The 24,074-nt window shown below is 40.2% G+C and overlaps 1 protein-coding gene across 14 annotated transcripts in view; it reads left to right on the plus strand.

Moving 5' to 3' along the window:
* Positions 1 to 749: 749 nt before the first annotated feature.
* LOC131544022 (trichohyalin) overlaps positions 750 to 24,074 on the plus strand; it is a 218,260-nt gene continuing 194,935 nt past the window's right edge. For all 14 annotated transcript variants that reach the window (XR_009272019.1, XR_009272018.1, XR_009272024.1 and 11 more), the window contains exon 1: positions 750 to 951. The gene's annotated coding sequence lies outside the window, so the exon portion shown is untranslated. The remainder of the gene's footprint in view (positions 952 to 24,074) is intronic.

The raw sequence follows: 24,074 nt of genomic DNA on the forward strand, positions 1-24,074 counted from the left end.
TAAAGATCATGTTCCATAAAGTTATTTTGTAAATTTCCTACTGTAAATATATCAAAACTTATTTTTGATTAGTAATATGCATTGCTAAGAACTTCATTTGGACAACTTTAAAGGCTTTTTTTTTTTTTTTTTGCACCCTCAGATTCCAGATATTCAAATAGTTGTATCTCAGCCAAATATTGTCCTAACAAACCATACATTAACGGAAAGTTTATTTATTCAGCTTTCAGATGATGCATAAATCTCAATTTAGAAAAATTGACCCTTATTGACTGGTTTTGTGGTTCAGGGTTACATTTGTAAGTAATATACCCAGCACTGTTTTATTACTAACAGCTAACGTTAATTACAGGCAGCAATCAAAATATGAATCACAGGAATATTGTATTTAAATTTTTTTTTTTTTTACATATTAACATATTATGTCCATGTACAATACACTGTGGGTTATATTGCTGACTGTAATAAAACCAGAACAAAAGCTCATGTTTATAAAGTGCGGCTACAGGTTTCCAAGACGCATTAGCCTCTCGCTACACTCAAGGGATGATGATCCTCAAACGACATTCTCATCTGCTGCGTGCTCCTTGTGTTTGGCATGTTCCCATGGAGACCAGCACCTTTCTTTGGCAGAGTTCCGCCCACCTGGCCGCAGTTCTGACTGCGATTGGTCGTCCAAATCGGTGACAGGCGAGTTCTGAATGTTCATTGGCTCTCTGCGCTGTTTGTCAATCTATGAGCAGGATGTGTACACTTGTGAAGCGGGAGAGAGAGGCGGCGGAGCGGGCGTTTAGAAATGATGAGAAAGTAACAGTGCAGAGATTTCAGTCTTTATATTGACTGTTGTCAAAAACGTCTGCAGCTTGGACAAGATGAAATCTGCGTGAACAGTCATCAAATCACGAGACACGGGTGAAATGAGGCACTGTCTGTGTAACTGCAGTGCAACAGGTAGATGAATTAACTTTGTTAAGCATTTGTTTATGCCGCCTCATAACCACTCAGACAGAAGCAAGCACTTTGTATGGAAAAATACAATGATTTTGTTAGAAATATGTAGCAGACTTCATAATCATAATCAAAGCCTGTCAAAATAAGGAAAGATGTTTCTCTAACACGCAAGACCTGCCAGAGCCGTGTTTGTGTTTACTGGACGAACATTTTTTTTTTTAGGCCAGAGTGTATTTAGAATAATTTAAAACACCTTTAAAAAGCTTGAAACATGTTTTCCCTTTAGATATAATCAGTATATTTTGTAAAGTCTTTTAAAGAAGCGGTGTTAATTGCTTGTTTATTCAGTGTGTGGTGTAATTGCAATTATCACATTTAACAAGAGCTGCAAATGAAGCATAGCTTATGAAGAGTTATTTTATTACTGTACATATCTGAGACTGCCGGGATGTTTCCATTAGGCTGTAGATTTTTTTTCTTCTTCTTCTTCATAATACTGAATTACTGCTAATCAGATTGCTGGAGTTTGTTAATGCAGTTGGTGTAAGGTTTACAATCTTCTCATTAACTTATTAAGCAGATAAATGTTATTGATATCGAATATAGAATGCATTTCCCTCTTTATCAGGTTGGCTTGCCTTAAATTTCCAGTCCAGAAATGGATATGATGGCAATAGGAAATAAATAACACTTTACGAAAAGGTTGTTTATGTAAAACTTTGTTAGCATTATTAATTATGTCCATCAAGAATAATAATAATAAAAAAATTGTATGTTTATAATTTAAAAGGAACAAAGTTTGACATAAAAAACCTTATTGTAAAATGTTACAGAATAAACATATAGGGTGGTAAATGTAAAATAAAGGATGTTCATTGACTTTTTAAAAAATGTGTATTCATATTTAAGATTTATATATTAAGATTTAAGATTTAAATAATTTTTATCCAAAGCAATTTACAAATGAGGACAACAGAAGCAATCAAAACCAACAAAAGAGCAGTAATATGTAAGTGCTGTGATAAGTCTCAGTTAGCCTATATAACGCAGTACATGTAGCAAGGTTTTTATTTTTTTATTTTGATTTAGATTTTTTTAAAAAGTAGATAGAATAGAAAAATAATAGAGAAGGTTAGTGTTAGAGGGTCTCTTTTTATAAAGAAAGAAAAGTCGAAAGAATAGAAAAAGAATTGAATGTTAGTTTTAGGGTCATTTTTTAAATAAAAAGGAAGCAAGTAGATAGAATAGAAAAAGAATAGAGAATACTAGTGTTAGAGGCTCTATTTTTCTTTAAATAAAAAGAAAGCAAGTATTGTAAAGAGTGCAAGTGTTAAAACATAAAAGTGTTTTATAAAAAAAAAAAAAGAAAGAAAGAAAACGAGTAGATAGAATAGAAATTGAATACAGAGTGCTAGTGTTAGAGGGTCACAGTGTTTCCCACAGGATTTTGTGAGACTTGTGGCGGCAGGTGACGTCACATGTTAATTTGCATATTTATGACATCATTGCGTCAAGTTTGCATTCAGGCGAGTTTTGGCACTTCAGATCTGTTCTACTCTGTGAACTGTCACATACTGTAATGCAACTGAATGCCCAGTAAAGCTGTTCACATTATATTTTCTGTTGTCATACATAAAACAAGTATAAATAGTGACTAAACACGACCAATTAATACTACATGTTAACCAGGAATCACTCTCACTATACTCCTTAAATCCTGATTTATAACCGCGACATCGACTGATGAAATCAACATACATCTTACACTAAAAAGCGACTACCTGCGTCTGAGTAACAAACTATGAGCATATTAACAGACGAATCATGTTCATGTTTAAAGGGGTTATATGATGCGATTTCAAGTTTTCTTTTCTCTTTGGAGTGTTACAAGCTGATTGTGCATAGATAAGATCCCTGAAGTTGCAAAGACTTAAGTCTCAAAACCAAAGAGATATTCTTTATCAAAGTTAAGACTCTGCCACGCCCCCCTAAAACGGCTTATTCAAACATGCCCCCACATGTCTATGTCACGATGTGGAAATATTTGCATAATGCCGCCCAAATGTTCACGCAAAGAAAGAAGGCGTGGTTTCAGTAACCGCAGTAGTGTTGATGCAGCTGTGTCAGGGAGACGCTGTGTGCTTCTACGTGAAAGCAAACGCATTTTATTTGGCCTTCCGGAAGTAGATGCATTTGGGAATCATTAAGATTACTTACAACAGAACAGCACAACCCAGATGTTATCACAGCGCATTTTATGGATGACCGTTTCGTGAACCTAGGAGAGGAGGTAATTCTGACTTTGTTATGACAATCTGGTGCTTCTGAATCAGCGACTGTAAGTATATTTTGTTATTAGTTTAAGTATTTGCTATTGACTGTTCAAATCATAGACTGTAAAAAATGATGGACGGCGCATCTCCGCTTCCTTCCACTATAGAAAAGTGAAGCAAATACATCTCAGTATGGCCGTTGCCATCTTGAGAAAATGACGTAATTTGGAGCCAGAGTCTGCGCAGTAGAGTCGTGAGGTGGCGCTGCGGAATCAAACTCCCGCAGACCCAATCAACCATAACGACACGCCCTTTTTTATAGCATCAAATTACTAGCTAAAATCAAACGTATCACAAAAACGAACAATTGAAGATATATCAGCGTGATAACAACTACCTTAAATGACCAAAACCATATTTCGGAAAATTGCATTGGAAGTGTAATTTATTTTTATATTTTGACTGAAGTCCCATTCGTTTACATGGAGAGGGCGGGGTTTATGACCTGTACTGCAGCCAGCCACCAGGGGGCGATCAAAGAGCCCGCAGCTTCACTTTTAAGGACGAGTGAGACACCCAGTTCAAATGCATAATTTTGCGCGTTGTGTGTGTGTGTGTGTGCACGCGCGCGCGCGCGTGTGTGTGTGTGTGTGAGTGAGTGAGAGAGAGAGAGAGAGAGAGAGAAAGGGTCACATCACAGTAGAGTCAGCTGTCTTAATCGCGGCTTGTGTGCAAATACACTCGAGCATCGTCACTGTGTCTGTCACGCGACTCTGTTCCCCTCTCCGGCTGAGATTAAAACTATGTCTTTACTTTTATTTTGAAAGCTGAAGCTCGCGATTATGGAAAGGGGCGTTGCATTTCCGACGAGTGCTTGTGGTGTTCGGCCAATCACAATGCACTGTGCCAGTTGGCCAATCAGAGCAGACTGCGCTTGTCGGAAGGAGGGACTTTGTAGAAAAGCGTTTGAGAGAGGTGGGGCATAGAGGACCTACAATAATAAAAATGAAAAATAATGTGTTTTTTGAACATTAAAGCATGTCAACATATTATGTTACACCAAATACACAAAATAATGATCTTTAAAAAAGCATCATTATGACCCCTTTAAAATTCCAAACAGTCAGTAAGCGACAGGTGCTTGGAAACGCTGTTTTGTACTCATTTATTGACGAGTCTACTGCGGTACAGCCAACTGAATGCAGTGCTTCTCTGCTGTTCACTGCACAGAACAGACACCGAGAGAGGAGACACTGCGCCGGGGTCAGACCTCGCACTTGCGGGGCAGTACTGGCGACATGAATGAAAGCTAAGGTTTTTTCAAAAAAGTCGCTAGGTTTGTCAGTATGTACCTTTTATGGAAAAAAGCTGCTAAAAGGGTCTGAAAGTTGCTAAATATAGTGCTAAAGTCATGCTTGTGTGTGTGAGACGTGGGAGCTGATGGCAGGGGGCGGTGGGTATTTGTGGCAGTCGATGTGGATATTGTGGGCCGCCACAAATAAATCAACGTATGGGAAACACTGGGGTCAAGTATAGATAGAAGAGATGTGTTTTTAGCCATTAAAAGTCAAGGCTCGACATTACCGCTGCTTGTCTGCTTGTCCGGGACAAGTGGATTTTGTGAAGGGGCAAGTGAAAGTTTACTTGTCCGGTCGGTAACCTGATTAAAACATCAATAACAACCAATAACTAGGGCAGCACCGAAACTTTGGTGAGAAGGATTCTGATTGTATTACTTTCAGTGCAAACTGTGACTGATAACGGATAATGTATTGACAGTATCAAGGTTGCGTCAGTTGAGGCTCGTGCAGCCTATCTGACTCACGGAAAAATCAAAACTAATAAGCGCAACAGCAACTGCAGTAGAAAAAAAAAGATAAATATTCTATATAACATATATAGGTAAGCAACATCACATGACCAAGCACCAGCATGATTGCAAAGTGACATTGATTTTATACAACAATAGTTCAATAAACAAGTAGTTAATATTAACTGACTTACATTTTAGACACATTATTGACCATTTTTGCGAAAAAAAAAAAATAGTTCCAAGTAAAGCCACAGCAGAACAGTCGCGCATCTCCAAGCAACTGTTTCGTTACTGAATGATTCAGCATTTTTTAACAAATCGGGTGAGCCAATGATTCGGTGAGCCATTCATGCTTTATTTATTGAATGAATTGTTTGAATGAATTGGCTGAATCAGTGACTCACTCATTAAAGTGCCCCTATTATGCCTTTTCGAATATTACCTTTCATGCAGTGTGTCATGTAGCTGTATGTGAACATAAACTATCTGCAAAGTTGTGAAGCCGACAGTGCACGATAAATAAAGTTATTGTCTATAAAAAAAAAGAGTCAGCTAGCAATGGCCTAAACGAGTCATCAGGAATTCGAATCTTATTCTATTACAGCTGTACGTCACGAAGTAACACATTTGCATAATGTCCGCCCACCGTTCTCGCGATCAACTTGCCTGTCCACAAACACAGTAAAATTTCCGTGTGATTAACATCATGTGGAGAAGACACTGTATCCTACTCTGTGAGAGTAAATTTGTTTTATCTCATCTCATAATTACCACAAACTTGACACTTACCACTGAGAAACGTCCTGCTCCTGCTCTTGTTGATCAGCCACTTCAACTGTTTCATCATCAGATTCCGGCTCGAATTGGTAAGGTACAATCGATACCATTTTCCCTATGTATTGACAAGTCTCCAGTCATTCCGTTATGGCAATGGGCGTTTCGTGTCTGACACGCGCTGTACACGGTAGACCAATCACAAAGGACTGCGCCATCTGACCAATCACAGCAGTAAGGGCTCACAGAAAGGGGGGTTTAGAGAGACTGATTCTTTGAACTGCTTTGCACGAGTCGTTTACGAATCATTTAGAAATTAGGTAAAATTAAATCGATTTTTTTTAGAAAACTAAAGTGTTTTTTGACCTTGGATGCATGTAAACCTGTTTTAGGAGACAGATAAAACAATATTAGCAACCTTAAAAATGGCATAATAGGGGCACTTTAAGACAGTGACTTGCCGCCACATACTGGTGGTTTGGTTTCATATTTAAAAGTATCATTGCATTTTTCCAACATTTCATATTTATATGTTAACAAAGTAAAACATTAATCTTATAACATTATTTATGCATTTGCAATTTTACTGTGTAAATGCATTTATGGAACCTCTTATCTTCATTAAACAGTCTGAGTAAATACATCTAAATGGCACTTTCGATGCAGCTTCAGTGTTTCCTCTGCAGTGGAAAGATGGAACTTGTTGATACTGATTTCATTTGAATGGTAACAACCATACAGAGTCTAATTATTCTAACTGAATGTATTGATAAAATTCAAGAATTTGACGTAAATGATGACACGTACATTTAGTAAGGTTAGGAAAATATTGCCCTTCATAAAGTTGAAAAGTGTCCTAGAAATCAATTTAAGGCAAATATCACAAATATGCTGATTAAAGTAAGACCTCATAGAGCAGTGATGAGACAATTGAATTACATTTACGCCAAAAAAAAAAAATAAAGCTTTTTTTTTTCTGGTCAAGTAACTTTTTTACTCGGACAAGTGAATGACTTATATACTTGTCCGAAGGACAAGCACATGTCAAGGCTTAATGTCGAGCCCTGTAAAAGTCTTTTGAAAGTGATTTTATGGCTTTTTGGGGTAGCGCTTAGAATGGAGTAGAGTACAATGCGTTGTTCACAAATTGCAGAACACAAGCATCTAGAGGGAAAGGTAAAAGGGTGCAGAACCAGTGGTGGTTTTGTAGGCAAACATCAGTGCCTTGAATTTTATGCGAGCAGCTATTGGTAGCCAGTGCAAATTGATGAACGGTGTGACATGCACTCTTTTTGGCTCGTTAAAGACTAATCTTGCAGCAATTAGATAAAATTTACAAAAAAAAAAGGAACCAGCATTATTTTTTGTAAATTCTTATATTAGTTTTTCTTTTTCCCCGCTAAATCTGACACTCTCTGGCCATTTTATGTCACATGCTTTATTTTACTTCGGCGTCCCATTTAAATAAAGCACATCCTTTCTGATTCCACAGCGATATGACGGTTACACTGCATCTTGATGATCGGTCATGGTTGCTCTGTTGTAGATGTTCTCCGTGCCATTTGTTTTCTCTACAATGATTTTGGTTTTTGGTGCATTTCTTTACTAATACGAACCAGGTTGCATCAGCATAGACAGAGATCAGACCTTTTGTCACAGTTGATGAGAACTCCAAGGTCTAACTGTCAGACTTCAAGCCATATATTTTCTCCATAATGTTCTTTTTTCTCCAATCCATCCCTTTTTCATGAAGAAGTTGCCTGGTTTTCTCATTAATTACAGCTGTGGTAGAAGATACAACTAGCTATTGTGATCTCAGGCAGCCAGACCTCGGTAAGTTTTGCAGCACATTGCCTAATTAGAACTGGTTACATGTGGAAAACAAAGGCAAAGTACGCTTGGGGATTGTGATATGTTATTAAAACCGTTTATTGCGGGGGCGGCTGGCTTTTAGGACAATGAGGGGGCCTATTGGAGATCTGAGGGACTTTAGCTGTCATCTGAGGCTGTGGTTCAGTTTCTTTTCTTTACTGCTGCTCGAGGGAATTTTTAGTTTGTACTTCTGACCTTCATGTTGAATTTGTCTTTGCGCAGATGACCAGCCCCATTAAGGACACAATGGATAATCCAGACCAGAGGAATGGTAATGCATGTACTTTTGAAGGAGACTATCTGCTCCCAGCATATTTGATGTACTGCAACTGTTATGGCAAGAATTGCGAAAATAGGCCCTTTGAAATTGCTGTTTTTAACTCGGTTAGATAGGGTAGATAGAGTCATGCAAAACACAAAACTTCACATTGCTAGTTAAATCAGGATTAAGGCCACAATGTACAGCAAATGCATCTTTAAAAGTCATTCTGCTGTTCATGTGTGAAGACTGAAGAGTGAAGACATATCATGTCCGATATGAACGGCAGCAAATCTGATATTTTGAGGTACTTTGAAACTTTATTACCACAGTGCATGGCTGCTAAAAGGTATTGTACCATAATGAAAGCCTGACAGTTTGATCAGCACCTTTAAAAGAATTAGTTTCTTTACATCAAAAAGCTTTTTGGGTTATGTTTTTTATATCTCACCTTTCCATTAAGTGGCCTCGCGCTGAATATTTTTCAGATGCCCTTTTTCACTGGCGCATAACAGTCAGAGAGGAAAGAGTATTTGCCACGACATGAAGAGAGTAATTTCTTTACCTGCACTTGCTCTCAGCTCGTGTAAATGTATTACTAATTCATTGGGTTCCTCCTCAGCATTTAAAGAGGAGCTGTTTTTTTAGACGAATCTGGCCGCTGATGACTGATGAAAGCGGGTGGTGTCATGTCACAGGTTCAGGGCTGCTGCTAAGGATTGTGGGAGACGATAATGCGCACCTAGCTTTGATGAAAGATGATGAAAATTTCAGAGAGTAAAGGGCCCCACAGTGTCTTCCAGCTTCACGAAATAATAAATGTCATCTTCATGCTTTAAGGAGCACTGGAGGTTTAAGCAAGACTTTATTTTAAGAATGCAGATTTTAGCTGTATTTTTGGAAGTGTCCAAGAAATTCACCTCTATGAAAGAGGTGCACTGTTTTGACATCCTAATTGTTGAGTATCTAGATTTTTTAATTGCAATTATAAATTTCAATTAAAAGTATTTGCATTAAAATATTCTGATGATCCCATCTCATTTTAATCAAATGAAGCTGCAAAACTGTGTATTTCAACATCAACTAGTCGGTTAGTTGCCTAAATGTTCACCCAAAAAGGAAAATGATGTCAATTTTTTCCCATGCTTAAAATTTGCTTGTCAAACACATCTACTGTGTAGTGACCGTTTTCAGTGCAATTACTAATAATGGGGCTGTTTTCAAGCCTGAATAAGGATGCATAATGGGCAAAAGAAAAAATTATGTTCAAAAAATTTATTTATTTATTTATGTATTGCCTGCTTGCAGTATATGCTGGGTGTTGCACCATCTATATTGAAAGCTTGATTGAAACAAAAAAAAATATTGTTTAAGCTTATGCAATGTCATGTAGTGCAACATGTTTATAGTTAATGTGATGGACAACATCTGTGGTTGCTCTGCTAAGACACCTTTTGTGAACTTGAGCGGAGAGGCATCTGTGGTTAACCCTGTCCGACATCAGAGAGAAGGACAGGGTCTTCCTCCTGGACGCCCCGCTTGCGTCTTCTGGCCTGTTCGGAAGGTACCAGGAGGCCCATAAACAAGCAGCGCCAAATGTGTCTCGGTGGGTCCTGCATACTGTAGAGAGAGGCTACAGAATCCAGTTCGGTTCTCCTCCGCCTCAATTCAACAGGGTGAATCCCACTCTGGTGGGCCCCGAGCAGTCTCTGGTAATGGAACGAGAAGTAGATACTCTCTTGAGGAAGGAGGCCATCGAGGTGGTCCCTCCTCACGAAAGAGAGTCCGGGTTCTACAGCCGGTACTTCATAGTTCCAAAGAAGGATGGAGGGTTGTGTCCCATTTTAGATCTGTGTCAATTGAACTGCTCAGTCATGACTGAAGTTCAGGATGCTTACACTCCATCCTTCCCACTCACAAGAAGTTCCTGAGGTTTGCTTTCGGGGGTGAAGCTTACCAGTATCGGGTTCTTCCCTTTGGCCTAGCACTCTCACCCCGCACCTTCACGAAGTGTGTGGATGCTGCGTTATCTCCGTTGCGGCTGCAAGGCATCCGCATACTCAATTACATCGACGATTGGTTGATTTTAGCTCAATCAGAGCAGATGGCGGTTCGACATCGAGATGTCGTTCTCGCTCATATGGAAGTGCTGGGGCTAAGACTGAACGCCAAGAAAAGTGTGCTTTCTCCGACTCCGAGAACCACTTATCTGGGCGTGGTGTGGGATTCGACCACGATGCAGGCATGTATGTCACGTGCTCGGATCGAGTCGATCCTTACTGCAGTTGCGAGAGTGAGAGAAAGCCGGTCATTCACTGTAAAGTAGTTTCAGAGACTGCTGGGTCTGATGGCAACTGCGTCCAACATGATACATCTTGGCCTGCTGCACATGAGACCCCTACAGTGGTGGCTCAAGATCAGGGGGTTTTCCCTGAGAGGAAACCCGCTTCGATGATCAAGGTCACGTGGCGTGCCTACGTGCCTTAGACATTTGGAGACAACCCTGGTTCTTGCCTCAGGGCCCGGTGCTGGGAGCTCCTTGTCGCCACGTAACGCTAGTTATGTTGGGGTGCGGTCATGAGTGGCCACCCTGCCCGCGGTCTATGGAGTGGTCGCCATCTCACTTGGCATATCAATTGTCTGGAGATGCTGGCCGTGTTTCGAGCTCTGAAACACTTTCTCCTGGACCTGAGAGATCACCATGTGTTGGTGCGCACCGACAACACAGGTCTCTTATATCAACCACAGGTCTGTGTTCGCGCCCCCTGTACAGGCTGGCGCACCAGATCCTTGTGTGGGCCCAAAGGAAGTTCCACTCGCTGAGGGCGGTTTATATTCCTGGGCACCTCAATATGGGATCAGACATCCTGTCAAGACAGGGGCCGAGGCCCGGGGAATGGATACTTCACATCTGGAGAGTGTTTGGCCAGGCTCAGGACGAGGTCAGTCTACTACTGGTAGCGCCGTTCTGGCCGGGCCGAGCACGGTTCTCGGACCTGATTTCTCTCCTCGACGGCTCCCGATGGGAGATTCCCGTCAGGAGGGATCTCCTCTCACAGGCAGGGGGCACCATCTTTCACCCCCGCCCGGAGCTATGGAGGTTGTGGGTGTGGCCCCTGAGGGGGCACAGCTCATAGCTTCCGGTCTCTCAACCGAGGTTGTTGAGACCATCCTCCAATCCAGAGCTCCCTCAACGAGGAAACTGTACGCCTTGAAGTGGAAACTTTTCACTTCATGGTGCGGAGACCGCCAGCTCGACCCAGTCAACTGCCGGATTGGTACAGTTCTGGAGTTCCTGCAGGCCCGACTCTTCGCAGGGTTGACCCACTCCACCTTGAAGGTTTATGTGGCGGCGATATCGGCCTACCACGCCTATCTTGGTGGACAGTCAGTGGGCAGACACCCCCTGGTTACACGTTTTCTCTGTGGTGCGCTGTGGCTAAGGCCCCCAGTACGTTCTCGTATTCCTCCTTGGGACCTGGCTGTGGTGCTCAAAGCTCTCTGTAGGCCTCCCTTCGTGCCTATTGAGGAGATTTCTGAGCGCCATGGCCAAAGCCTTTCTATACCTTAGAACAGGGTATGTTCCGAAGGTCCCCTCCTCGGCACCACAGCCAGTCGTACTGCAGGCCTTCTGTCCTCCTCCCTTTCGGGAGCCTAACCAGCAAAAGCATAACTGTACTGGACGCATACGTCCACAGAGCTGCCATGTGGAGAAGGGTGGACCAATTGCTAGTATGCTATGGCCCTCGCCGATGGGAGTCAGAGCTCATTCGACTCGAAGTATGGCGGATTACAAGGCCTTTCTTGCAGGTGTCCAAATACAGGAAATCTGCAACGCTGCGGGATGGTCTACCCCCCTGACCTTTGTCAGATTTTATGGCCTTGACATACAGTACGGGCCACTCCAGGCTTGCCCTAGATGTGCTCCGCAGGGATTCACACTGGGCAGGGACTTGGAAGCCTGGCGGTGTGGGTATCTCGTTCCCCTAGCGTTTTCGGACACAGCTCGAGTTCCTGAAGAGGAACGCCTCAGGTTACGTATGTAACCCTGGTTCCTCGAGGGAACGAGACGCTGCGTCCAAAAATGCTAGGGGAAGGCCTCCAGCGTGAGCGGCTCTGAATATCGTGTGCAATCTATCCAATGGATGAGCGAGACGTCACAGACGGGGTGACGTAATGACCAGCTGGCATAAAAGCACGTGTGGTGAAACCGGCTTCAGCTTCTAGGAATGAAGCAAGCGCTGGCAGGGATGCCGGAAGTATGGCCTCGAGACGCAGCGTCTCGTTCCCTCGAGGAACCAGGGTTACATACATAACCTGAGGTGTTTTCAGTTTACAATAAGTGTGAAATGTTGTTTTGACAGAGTTTGTAGTCTCACGGGATCTGTTAGGTGTTGTACCATCTAAAGTGCAAGCTTGACTGAATCAAAAATGTATTACAATTCTTAATTGCTGCAAAAAACAAACAAACAAACAAAAAAACTGTAAATAGAACTTCATGAGTGCTTCATGAGTAGACCTAAAAAATGCTAGTGCACACTTTATCCTTCATACACACATGGTCAGAATTGTTGGTACCCTTGGTAAATATGATCAAAGAAGGCTGTGAAAATAAATGTGCATTGTTAATCCTTTTGATCTTTTATTTTAAAAAAATCACAAAAATCTAAGCTTTCATTGGAGAATAAGAATTTAAAATGGGGGGAAATATCATTATGAAATAAATGTTTTTTTCCCCTCAAATACATGTTGGACACAATTCCTGGTACCCTAGAAATTCTTGAGTAAAATATATGTGAAATATATTCCCATTCATATTCAGAATTTTGAGCACACCAGCGTGATTATGAACATGAAATTATCCAGCCATGGCTTCCTGTTTCACAGAAATATAAATAGGAGGGAAAAGAAAGGCCAAATTCCAAATTAATCACCCATCACAATGAGAAAAACCAAAGAATATATTTCTGATGTGCAGCAAAAGATAATTGAGCTTCACAAATTAGAAAGTGGCTTTAAGAAAAGAGCTAGAGCAGTGAAAATTCCTATTTCCACCATCAGGGCAATAATTAAGAAGATCCAATCAACAGAAAATGTTACAAATCTGCCTGGAAGAGGACATGTGTTTGTATCGTCCTAATGCACGGTGAGGAGGAGAGTTTGAGTGGCCAAAGACTCTTCAAGGATCACAGCTGGAGAATTGCAGAAAAAGGTTGAGTTTCAGGATCAGAAAACCATAAAAAAAATTATCAAACAACACCTACATCACCACATGTTATTTGGGAGGGCTTCAAGAAAAAAAATCAAGAAAGGAAAATGCTTTCACCAAAAAACAATCTCCAGCATATTCATTTGTCAGACACAACTGGAACTTCAAATGGGACTGGCTTCTATGGTCAGATGAAACTAAAACATTAGCTTTTTAGCAGCAAACACTCAAGATGGGTTTGGTGAACACAGGGATAAAAAGTACCCCATGTGTACAATGAAATATACTGCTGTATTTTTGATGTTGTGGGCCTATATTTCTGCTGGAGGTCCTGGACATCTTGTTTAGACACATGGCATCACTGATTCTATCAAATACCAACAGATAAAAATCAAAAAGTGACTGACTCTGTTAGAAATCTTATAATGGGCCATGTTTGGATCTTCCAACCGGACAATAATCCAAAGACAAACCTTAAAAACAACATAAAAATGGGTCAATAGGCACAAAACCAAGCTTCTGCTATGGCCATTTCAGTTTCCTGACCTGAACCCTGTAGAAAATGAGTGGGATGAACTGAAGAGGAGAAGCTCTGTCATGGAGCTGGGAATCTGAAGGATCTGGAGTGATTCTGGATGAAGGAATGGTCTCTGATCTCTTGTCAGGTGTTCTCTAACCTCATCTGGCATTATAGGAGAAAACCCCTATACTATTTTGGCAAATGGAGGTTTCAAAAAGTATTGAATAAAAGGGTACCGTTAATTGTGTCCAATGTGTATTAGAGAAAAACATTTATTTCATAATGATATTTCCCCCCATTTTAAATTCTTATTCTCCAATGAAAGGTTAGATTTTTTTGAATTTTTTAAGTAATAGATCAAAAGGATTAAAAATGCAGATTTATTTCCACAGCCTTGTTTGATCATATTTACCAAAGGTACCAACAATTCTGACCACGTTTGTATGTATGCAGCTATCGTACAAGACATTTTTCTAAAATTTTATTATTTTTAACTATGAAAAACAAAAGATACTGTTTAAATTTCGCTACTTTGTGGTTGTCAGGCATTAGTGGCCCATGCTCATAGTAAAAGTGATGAACAACACTGCTAGGACATCTGTGTAAACCTCAGAACTCTCGTCATTTGTTTGCAGATGCCAGTTGATCCAGATATTCTGAATCAAACACATTGACATTTATACCTTTTTATTTGTGGCTTAAGTTTTATGTTTTGAGGGCCACTGTTTTTACCAAGTTTTTTGGTGTTTACAGTATTTGTGAAAAGTTGTTTTGACACATAGTCTGTAATCTCCCTGTACACTCAGGCCTCTGGCATTAAGCAGAAAATTTGCGATCTATTTTCTCTGTATGTCTCAAGTTCAGAGTGGACAAAATAAATGCACATTTTCTCCGAACTCAGCCTCTCAGTCTTATAGTGAATAGAAACCACCATGACCCAGCCAGTCGCATTAAATTGCATTCTACTGTTTACAAGTAGCAGTTTACTCGCCATTACGCTTGTGTAAACAAGAGTGAGTGCGGATCATTGTAAAAACAGGGTCTGAGTGGCTGGGCTTTTATAGGGCATATTCTCTTACCCTCTCTGACACTGAGAAAGCTTTATATAGACTTGTCCGATAAATGGTGTTTGTCCTCCCTGGCGTATTGTGGGAAGACAGTGGCGGGCAAGTGTATGGAATCTCTGATACGTCAAAGGACAGGTCGGATGATTTAGTAGACGTGTAGGAACCCGCATGGACAAATGAGCCTATAGCCACAATTTACCGAGACAGGTCGGGCTTTGTCTTTGAGACTTACAAGTGGTGTTGTGATGGTCTAAGAAGCAATTCATCTACTTTGAAAGGATGCTCCCTGAAGTAGGCCTATGGCTTAATACCTTGACAAGCGCTTTAAAGACGTGCCTCTTTGTCAGTCTCCGCAAACGTCTCGCCGTCCGTGCTTGCATGCAGTGCACTATGGGAGCTGTGGGGGTATTAGGAGCCGGGAAAGATGAAGAGATGTCTGTCTGTGGTCTGTTTGACGTTACAGACCGCATGCGCTTGCTGATACTTGATCTGATGTTAATGTGCCGCTCTGTGAGAGCGAGCGCAAGAGAGGGAGAGAGCGAGTAACGGAGGGGGAGATGGGCAGATAATCCCGTCTGCCTGATGAGATTGAAGGCTCGGATTGATTGATCGCCTAATCATAGGAGGAAATGGGCCTGAAAATGAATGGGACTCTGCCCTTGGCTTGCCGGGGAGCCGGGCGGCTGGATCGCAGGGGATGTTAGCTGCAACTCTACATGGCCTTAATGTGCACGGGACCTGATTTCATTTGCGTCTGATATACAGTTATACGATCCCCACTAAATGATCAAATATAAAAAGCAAGAGGGGGAGCCAGGCAAAGGGTGTAAATCAAGCTTTATTGCTGGAATATTACTTTTTCATGCCATCTGAAATTGATGCTTGCAGGAAGGTGAACGAATGAAAATCCAATACGAATTAGCACCAGTGGAAGTGGCAAAGAGGAAAAGGAAGCCGAAAAAGAGATGACGAGGATATGAAATACTAGTTAAGGGTACCGGCGGATTATATTTTTTCCTCCTGATTAGGTTCGCATTATCAGCCTCGCAGATTTGTTTTGCGAAATTTCCTCGCAACTGGGAGGCAGGATTACGAGAAGATCCTGTGCCGTCATGAGATAACGGGTGGGACTCTCTCGCTTTCAAAGGTACCTGAGGTTTCAGCTGCATCCGAGCGTGTAACCCAGAGCTATTCTTCACCTTACTGAGGTAAACTACATCTCGGAGGGATCTCCGCTGGTGGGCTCTGCTTTGCATGAACCCCAGCCCTTGGTGGTGCCTGAAAATGAGACAGGCCTGTCACATCCTTTTGGGCTCCGAATCTTGCTGGTGGAGATGCATGCTGGATGTGCATGGATCGTGCATTTATCTCTATTTCCACCTGAAGCCCGACAGACCGCCAATAATACTGACATGTCCGTCCATGCCAAATAGTATTCTTAAGCCCAAAAGACAGCAGCCCCTTTGTGATTGGAGCGTGAGCGTAATGAGGGTAAATTTAGCGCTTAGCTGCCATTTGTAAGTGGAGGTGCCATGGCAGATCAGGGGTGGTAAGTGACTAATGAGATGATGTTTGTTATCACCAGCAGTCTCGTAAACAGGGAGGTCATTTGGTGTGCCAGCCCGCGTTGTGGATATGTGAATCTTATTTGACAGAGAACGATGACCCAAACCGCCCCTCCTGGCTTGTCCCATTGGATCAGTGGCAGTGGCTGTCACAGAGCTGAAGATGATTTCTACTTGCTGCATGCACTTGGAGCTGGCAGGAAAGGCTTCAGTTAAGCTCTCTTTCTTTTCAAGCCATCCGTTTTTCACCGAATGCTATCAGTGACCAAGAATATATTGTGGTTAGAGTGCATTTTTGACCTTTTTGCACTTTTATTAGAGAGGATAGACAGTCCCCAGGGAACGATATGTGATATAATCTTGCACATTGGCTTTTATATGTTCAAGGCAATAATCAACATAGACATTGAGGGGGACACTTTACACTTTACCCCCAGTATTCAGATGATCATTTGGATTTTCAGTGACTTTTACATTCGGTCCAATCCAATTCAAAATATTTGGTCATTATATTGTGCTCAGTGACTTTTTAGAATGCCATTTGTGGGTTTCACGTAGGCCAGATGAATCTCGCTTCTGGTAGTTGACTGCCTGGTAGATGGTGGGTGAGTCTCCTCTCTGTCTCCTCCTAGAGGAAGGTGTTTGGGCTGCAGATCTGGGCAGGTTTCCAGTCTGCATATGCTTTGGAGTCAGCAGAGGGCGAGACGGAGACTTTGTGAGGGCTCAGCGTGCCTGCTGAAGGAGAGGGAGCTCGCTGATCAATAGAATTGATCATGAAGTCAATACCCCAGTTTATATCCCTCTCTGTTTACTCCCACCCGGCTGTTGGCGTGTTAAACCGAGCGTGCTCTAAGCAGTCACCCTCGGGACCCTCTAAAAGCCGCCCTCGCACCCACCATTGATTGACACGCAACAAGCAGCAGGAAGTGTCGACAGTGCGGTGGCCAGATTCTATTTCCAAATTCCAGTGGAAGATCAAGACGAGATGGCTTCGCATATCCCAGCAGCTCCACACGTAGTGGTTTCAACAAGCGTTCACGCGTCCTAGTGGTGCTGAGTTTCTGATTAGCCTGGCTCAAAGAGTCTCCATATGCAACATTTAATCAATTTTGGGATTGATTTATTTTCAAGGCCAAGAACGGATGACCTCAGTCTTACTCAAAATGATTTCTCTTACATTTTCCCGGCCACTGTTAACTTGAATCTCAATTGTTCTGTACATCTTGCATCCAGAAAAATAGCTTTGTTCATTTATTTGTAAGAACTCAATATGTCATGTGTTTGATTTTTAAAGGTAATTGTGAGTATATTTTTAATGATATACTCTACATAGTTTCACGCTGCCAGCTGATTTCACTCTCTTTGTATGTAGACCTTGGGCTTTGCTCATGCAATATAATGAGAAAGATAATTGAGATATCAAAACATTGTGTTTGGAGAGTCTATTCACTTCAATTTTCCATTAGCACAAGCTCTGCTCTGTAAAGTGAGTTGACAGTAATCGTGAAACAGTGAATTATAACTATGACACTTGACAGAAAAGTTAAATGACTGTTTTTGTTCTGGATTGTTCCAATAGGACCAGAGTTCTCTTGAGAGTGACTGCTTTTCTCTGTCTCTCTCTCTATTAGCCCAAGTTTTCTCTCCCTCCCGTCCCTTTCCCGCCCCTCCCTTTCCAAAAACACTGACTCCGAAGACCCTGCAGTGATTTAATCTTCACGTGATTTGAATACGTTTGACCTGATACAGACAACACTAATTACAAAACCAAATCAGCTCTTTAATACAGTGCTGTGCATATTTGTGAATATTTGGTACTTTGCAGTGCAGAGCTGCTACTGTGATAAGAGCTTGGTTGATGTCTAGCTCACCCTATTTGCCTGTAGGGTTGAACATCACACAGCCTTTTTAGGGCCAGAGTTTAATTGGTGCCAGGTTGTCTTTAGCATTTCGAAGTGCAGTTGTACTTACCGAGTCAACGTTGCCTCTCTGTGTCTGTTTGCTTGATAGCTCAAGATGTGGTCACATGGGATTGGAATGATGACGGATTAAATGATTCTGGTTGCAGTTCCTTTTAACAATTACTGTTAATTAAGGGTTCCATAAAGTATTCTTTTAGGGCATTTAAGGAATAAATATTTGTAAAACTTCAGGAATAAATATTTGTAATAAAATACATAAGATATGCCATTGGAAAACAGTTAGATGATTTAAATAGTCTATACATTTATATATGTTTACATTTTTAATGACTTTTCACAGTCTTTTTAGAATTACTAGATAAATTCAGTATTTGGCATTATACTACATAATAACTATACTATATTTTATTCATTTATTTTAGTTCTGTCAAATGATTAATCGCGATTAATCGCATCCACATTAAAAGTTTTTGTTTACATAATATATGTGTGTATACTTTGTATATTTATTATGTGTATATATATAAATACAAACACATGTATGTATATATTTAAGAAAAATATGTTTATATATTAAATATATTTATATGTAATTTAAAATATAAAGAAATTAAAGAATATGAATACATAAATGGATAAACGTAAATATTTTCAATATATATACTTTATGCGTGTGTATTTATATATACATAATAAATATACACAGTATATATATATATATATATATATATATATATATATATATAAAAATGTAAACAAAAACTTATTTTGGATGCGATTAATCACGATTAATCGTTTGACAGCACTAATTTTTTTTTTTTTTAAAACACTAATAACAAAATGTGTATCTCAAGCTTTATGCGATGAACCACTAGTCAATAACTACACTGATTACACAGTCTCACAGTCAGTTGTATGTGTTTGATTCACTAAAAAGAACTGACTCAATAGAACTGACTTAATGGAGTCATTCATTCAGGAGTCAACCTACACTGGTTGCACTGTATGTGTTTGATTAATTAAAAGGAACAGACTGAGTAGATTCATTCATTTGGGAGTCGAAAAACACTGGTTGTGCTGTATGTTTTTGATTTACTGAAAAGAACCGACTCATTAAAGTCATTCATTCTATAACCCAACTTCACTGGTCTCACTCTCTGTTTTGCGTTGCAAATTCATTAGTGATGCTGTAACGCCACTGAATAAACAGTGCAGGAAACTCTGCCAGAATATTTCACTATGATGTTCTGTTTGCATTGACGGAAGAATGCATATGCAAGAACTTTTAATTGAATGTTTTTTTGGTTCTGGTATTTTTAAAACCAATGGTTCTGGTTAAATATGTGGGCAGCAACCTCGTTTGAGAGACTGATGGTTGTGTGAAGCCAACATTCACTACCTAACCCAACCCAGCCCCTTTAAACCCACCAGCCATCCTGTTTTCTGTTTAATGCATCATTTACTGCCCGTAAACAGTTTGTGTAAAGGTGTTTATAGATGATTCGTGAGTGCCCCTCACCCCCACCCGTCCTCCAAAAGTGTTGGCCTGAGTTACACAACTTTGATAGGGGCTCAGTAAGGGTAGGACGGGCTAGACTGTGGTGGTGGAGGTGGTTTTGGGGTCTGAACACATAAAAGCTTCACGCTCAGCTGGGGCCATCTGCCTTCCAGCTTCTGAATTACTCCACACAGCATGGCACCGACTGCAAACGAGAGTGCGAGTTCATTATGGTATGCCGCATGTGTTTTTCAGCACCCTTTTTTGGCTGGGCATCAGATAAAAGTCATACTGCACTGGGCAGAATAACACAAGATGTGGAGGCCCTTCTGTAAAATTGACTTTAATCTTTTTGCCTTTTCCATGTCACCTCCAAACATGTGGAGTCTGATATGATAATAATGTGAACCTGTCCTGGGTATTAGAGTTAAGCTGGCTGATTAGGCCACACATCGATTAGTCTATCACTCAGTACTGACCGCACAGGTTGAGAAGTGCAATGCCGATCTGAAGGACGAGGGCGCGCACACACACACACACACGTTTGTTTTTGTGAATTGACATCCCATAGGCGTAATGGTTTTTATACTGTACAGACTGTATGTGCTATTGCCCTACTACACCTAAACCTACCTATCTACACCTAAATATACTCCATTCTGTGTGATTTATAAGCATTTTGAAAAGTGGGACATGGGGTAATGTCCTGAAAAGTCACCTTCTCCTTGTAATACCTATGTCATACCCTTGTCATTACGCAAATTTATGTCCTCATTTGTCACAAACACGTGCACACAAACACACACAAACATAAACAGACACACTTTTTATGCATTTCAGAGGGAACGAGGCTATTTATCAGACAGACCTTCCATTTGTTCTCATTTCTGTTTAAACTGATGGTGTGGGTGTTAATGATTGTGAAACAGGCTGAAAAAATGTTTTTCTGATAAATTCCTTTTTTCTTCTTCTTTTGGAACTTGGGAAATAAGAATTGGAGGTAGTTTTTGTCCAGAGACTGAGTGTAATTGAATTCTAGGAATAGTTCACCTAAAAGTGTAAATTGGCATCATTTATTCACCTCAAGTCACTCGGAAACTGATTGATAGAACGATAGACTCACATGTTTATGTATTTTTTTATATATTCATATATATATATATGTACACACACACACACAAAGATAGATATATACATCTTCCAATTTTTATTGGTAAAAAAAAATTGAGATATGAATACCGGATAAAAACGGTAGTGCACATTTATATCTCAAGGCTTAATCAACTGTGTGTCTTTCTGTGACCTTTAAGGTGATAGATCACATTTAGGGATTCCTTTGAGGCTAACAAATTTTTTTGGACCCATTTTACCCATATACATTGACCTGACTATGTGGAGAAAGTGTGAGAGAAAGAAAAACAGAAAGAGAGAGAGCAGTAAAGGTTATAACCCAGCTCTTGTCTGAACAGTCTGAGGCCTTTAATCCAGGAACAAAGTAATTAAAGTCCACCTTTGCAGAAAAGGCCAATTAATGTTGACCGCACGTCTCAGAAATGTGGGCATTTGCTGGAGAAAGTGAGCTCTTTTATCAGAGCAGTGGGAATCTTCACCCTGCTGCTCATGCTATCCTTGAGAGCTCACCAACACTGTGCCATTTACACGCTAAGAACATGTGCTGTATCCTTCTTCTGTAACTGGTGAAAACTAGAGCTGGATATCACTAACTACTGATACATATGCAATAAATATATCATGATTCAGTACAGTGCAGTGCATCAGAATTCCACAGTTAGATTGTGATAGAAACTGTGCCAAATGTGTAAGAGAGACCCAGTGTTTCTACAGGAGGAAGAGTAAATCTGTGGGCTAATGCTAAATCTCTCTTCCACGTAGTTTCCTGTTCTGTTTTATTTTATTTTTTGGCCCTTCTGTACCAAAATTATTAAAATTGACTGTTTTACTGTGTATTTGCAATGTTGTTAACTTGCAATGTTGCAATGTTGTTAACATGCTCAAATCCTAATTCTATTAGTTTCACTTGTGACTTGTGAATCTTTTTGTGCTTTATATCAGTGTTGTTTGCTGAGTTGCTGCCTAGATTTTATTCCAAATCAGTAATTTTTAAAAATTCTGTCTGGTTAGTGGTGTCTATGTGGATAGTAGTTAGTAGCAGCTTATTAGGCTTTGGAACAGAGCTAAGATTTTATATTGTTTATTTAAAGGATACACTGTTAAACAATTGATTTTGAAAGTTGTAACTAAAAACTATTGGGGTATGTTTTACAAACAAATACAATACTATTTCAGTTTTTCTACTTCAAAGTTTCACATTTAATTCAATGTTTTACTTGCCACATGAAATTTACTAGCAAATGCTGAGTGAATTTTTTAAAAGTATTGTTTTAAATTATTCATTAATTTATTCACCAAATATTCATTGATTTGTTCATTGAATCATTAAGCCCTTTCACATAGTAATACCAGTAAATTGCTGTAAAATTACCAGAACGAATTTACCGGTAAATTCAAAAATGTGCAGTGGCGGCTCGTGGGTTTTAAAATATTGGTCTGGGGATCCCTGCCGATTATTATTATTATTATTATTATTATTATTATTATTATTATTATTATTATTTGCTTAACCACTTTAAAATGGCTTTTTGGTTGCTTTTAGTCAGAAAACGACACACATATAGCAAAGATAATATAATTTCACTTAACTGGCCTATCACCTGAAGCAAACTTCCATCCCTTCTTAAAAGTCTGTGTTAACGCGACTGCTGTAGCCTATATCCAGCTTTGGCATGTTCTTCCTTTATTTTTAATTTGTATACTGTTTGAATGGCAGCTTGGTAAATCTGTTGGCGATCAAATATTCAATATCGCTACTCATCATAAGTACTTGGTACATTATCAACACAGCGGGAGACGTTCAAACTAATATCACGTAATTTACCTGATTGGTTAATTTTTTTTACCAACGGAGGCACGAGAGCTCAGCGCTCCCCCGGCCTCCCCCTCCCCTGTCTGTCACTTAGCGGTTATAATTACATCAGCAGATTCGGCACATTCGCGATAGAAAAGCGGCGCTTTCCAACTTCAGTAACATCTTATGGTATTACAGCTGTGAAATTACAAACAAAAAATACACATTCTGAGACATGAACTAAAATGGATTGTGAATTTTATTAACATTAAATCGTCCTCCTCCCATTTTCACCTCAATGTTTTGGGGAAGCTGTGAAAATGCACTGTTCACACAGGCAGTGACGTTCCGTCTTTTTTCCAGTAAAGCACCATTGTCACATCGGTTTCAAAATACTGGTAAATTCTGTGATGACATTAACCATAAATGACCTCTAAACGGCTGCGCCTCCCGGTGTTGTGTTTGCAAACATGGAGGGGTATTCGTGGTCAGTGTTTTTGTTGATGTTTTCATTTTTGTGTCAAACGTTCACATTCAAACAGCACTTTTGGCCCAGAGACATCGCATTACACATGACTTCAAACCGAACTACACAGTGAGGAGTAAATACGTCATCTGCATGAGAATGTTATGATTGGCCCAGAACCATTGCATTTTGAATTTCAACGGATCTGGATTGGCCCAGAGTAGATCTTACGTCACCTCATTTTGAACTTGTACGTGCTCATACTGGTAATTTGAATTTGAATTTATTAAGGGAAAGCCCCTTGAGATGCTTCATCTCATTTTCAAGGGGGACCCTTTTTTTTTTTTTTTTACACACAGCAGAATTCTTGCAATTTACTGGTAATGTTACAACTTCTCATACCGGTAAATTGCCGGAACAAATTTACTGGTATTTCTAAAAAGGTCCTGTTCACACATGATCTCTTTACGGCAATTTACCAGTAATTTTCCAGAAAGGGCTATTTTCTCACCCTCATGTTCCAAACCTGTATGACTTTCTTTCTTTTGTGAAAAATACAGACAAAAGAAGATATTTTTAATTATGTCTCAGTACTTTATTGTCCACACAATGATAATCAGTGTTGTTTTTGACCCCACTGACTTTCATTTTATGAGCAAAAACAGCTGACACTCTTTCGAAATAAGAAAGTCATGCAGCTTTTCCAATGCCAAACATTTCATAAATGTCAGTAGAAAAGTTTGATTGAGTGTAGTATGTTCAGGGTGGATGATGTCTGGACAGCTACTGTAGTGTTATTAGATAAGACATAGCTTAGGTTAGGCAAACAGGCCTGACTTAAGGCTCTAATGTGGAATATTCTGGAACAGAGCCTGATGTTGGTTGCTGTGCGAGGCCTTTGTCCTTAAATCCTTCTCCAAATATTGGGAGCGTTAAGAGCACTGGGGTTGTGCGGCGTT

This window comes from Onychostoma macrolepis, chromosome 07 (assembly GCF_012432095.1).
Source record: "Onychostoma macrolepis isolate SWU-2019 chromosome 07, ASM1243209v1, whole genome shotgun sequence".
In the NCBI taxonomy this organism is placed as follows: Eukaryota; Metazoa; Chordata; class Actinopteri; order Cypriniformes; family Cyprinidae; genus Onychostoma; species Onychostoma macrolepis.